We start from the raw sequence: 2,500 nt of genomic DNA on the forward strand, positions 1-2,500 counted from the left end.
AATTCCAATTCGTCACCGTCTCTTTCTTGCCCTCTTTTCCCATTCTACCGTTCTATCCTTTCTTATTTATTTCCCTTTTCCAGTCATCCCTGACACACACATCCACCCACACACACACACACACACTCACACACACACACACACACACACACACACACACACACACACACACACACACACACACAAACTTTTTCCGTCATCCCTCGCTTCCTATCTTAATTGCTCTGTACTCACGAGGGGACACAGCCAGGCCAGTTTTATTTTGAAGGGCTGAGAGTATTTTATTTTCTTAAATATTCACCATTTTCTATCTGTCCGTACAAACAGTGTTAATACTAGGGGTGGGAATCTCTTGGCACCTCACGATTCGATTCGATTCCGATTCAGAGGTCAACGATTCGATTCAAAATCGATTTTCAATGCATCTCAATGCAAAACATTTTTTATGTACATACCCATGTGTGAATTTCAAATATATTTATATGCACATCTGAGTTTGCTACTCGGAGTTTGCTAATCACTTCCTACTTTTGTGATGATCATTAAAGACAATCAACAGAATTGCCTTCTCTAATATTGTATCAAGAGAAAAGCTTTTCTTGTCACAAATATGACTTTCTATGAACAGTGCAATAATCAATGCAGCTTGCATTTCAACACAATATGGAAGTGTGTAAAAACTAAACCGATTCAGTTTTATTTTATTTCTAATCTCGTAAATCATGTTTCTATAGGATTTCTATTCTATTATCTATAATTTTCTATGTCATTTCAACACATTGTACAAAAAGTATGGCATAGAATTCAGCTCTCATACAAAAACGTAAACAGAGATAAAGCCGGTGCAGGTCATGGGTTTGCTGCTCTCAGCCCTTTTGAAGCCACTTTGGAAACAACTCGCACATGTGTGGTGTGCATGCGCAATGGCGCAGGAAGTATTAGTATTTACAAAAAATAAAAAATAAAAAAAAATTATAATAAAAAAATCGATTATTAACTTTTCTGAATCGATTCAGAATCGTCCGAGAGAGAATCGATATTAATCGGAAAATCGATTTTTTTCCCACCCCTAGTTAATACACAGCCCAGGCCCCGGTTAGCTTTAAACATGCTCGTTTACAGAGCCTAGGCTGTGTATTAACACCAGCTTTTTTTCAGCACACACACAGTACGTACAGGTAGCGGATCATGAGGAGATATTCACTGATTTTGACAAAGTGATTTTTGACAACAAGCGTTCTCCAGAATCACTGTGAAACGGCAAACCCTTTGTTCGCCCTCTTAGTTTTGAGGCAGAGATAGTCTGACACACGTCCTTTGGATAAGCGTGCACGGAGAGATGTTTACGTTGGTGTAGAATGATTTATTTTAAACAATAACTCCGGTTGACTTTCCTAAAAATAAATAACATAGGGCGCTCCGGTGGCGTAGTGGATAGAGCGTGTACCATATTGGCTCCGGCCTTTGTTGCAGTGGTCGTGGGTTCAAATCCGACCCGTGGACCTTTACTGCAGGTCATCCCCCCCCCCCCTCTCTCTCTCTCTCTCTCTCTCTCTCTCTCTCCCCATTTCAACTCTGTACTGTCTAATAAAGCTTGAAAATGCCAAAAAATATATTTAAAAAAAAAAAAAAAAAACATAAAAACTCCAAACAATATCCTTGATATTGCGACCGTAACAGGGTTCTTAATATACAAAAAAAACGATACTTTTCAATGTGAAATAATGTGTTGCAATGTGTTTAACGCACGAGAGCTCGCGGTCAAAAAACTGTAGGCTCTCTGCCTTGCCAACCTGAATGACAGGCATTCTCCTCCCTTAAATGAGGTAACACCCCTCACTCCCCAGGTGACACCAATACCTAATCACCACCAAGTGCATAAATAAACATATGAATAAACATTTGACATTACACTTAGTAATTAGTAAATCATAATTTAAACCATGAACAAAAAATGGATTTACTTAAATCTATTAAACATAAAAAACCTCTAAATGGCTCCAACACACTGACTCCACTTTTAACTGACATTTTCAGAATATTTTGAATGTATTATTAAATCATAAATCACCATGGAGACCATGTGTCATAAGAACTCTCAACTGAAACCAGGAAACTTCTAAAATACAGAAACTTATAAAACACTTTATACAGACGGATATATGAAAGTCAACGTTGTGTCTGCGGTACCACAAGTTAAGCCCCTCAGTTCACTTCCCCCAAAACGCAAAATAACATTTTCATCTTAAAATAATAATTAATAATTCATATTAGATTGTTTAAATAATTTAGAACACTAAAATCGCTTGACAGACATTGACAGCAAAACTATTCACTGAAGACGTTTAGTGGCCGAGTCAGTAAAACATTTAACAAACGATATACAGATCATAAACAAACGATATACAGATCATAGGACGGATAGAGAGAGAGAGAGAGAGAGAGAGAGAGAGAGAGAGACAGACAGAGACAGACAGACAGAGACAGACAGAGAGAGAGA

At 37.8% G+C, this 2,500-nt stretch overlaps 1 protein-coding gene across 1 annotated transcript in view; it reads left to right on the forward strand.

Annotated features, from left to right (window-relative positions):
- Nucleotides 1-2,500, forward strand: part of LOC307253175 (XK-related protein 7-like) — a gene marked incomplete at both ends in the record, with an annotated part of 52,878 nt that overhangs the window by 23,171 nt on the left and 27,207 nt on the right. The gene's annotated exons all lie outside the window — the stretch shown is intronic.

Source organism: Ammodytes marinus (genome assembly GCF_949987685.1).
Source record: "Ammodytes marinus genome assembly, chromosome: 7".
NCBI classification, from domain to species: Eukaryota; Metazoa; Chordata; class Actinopteri; order Uranoscopiformes; family Ammodytidae; genus Ammodytes; species Ammodytes marinus.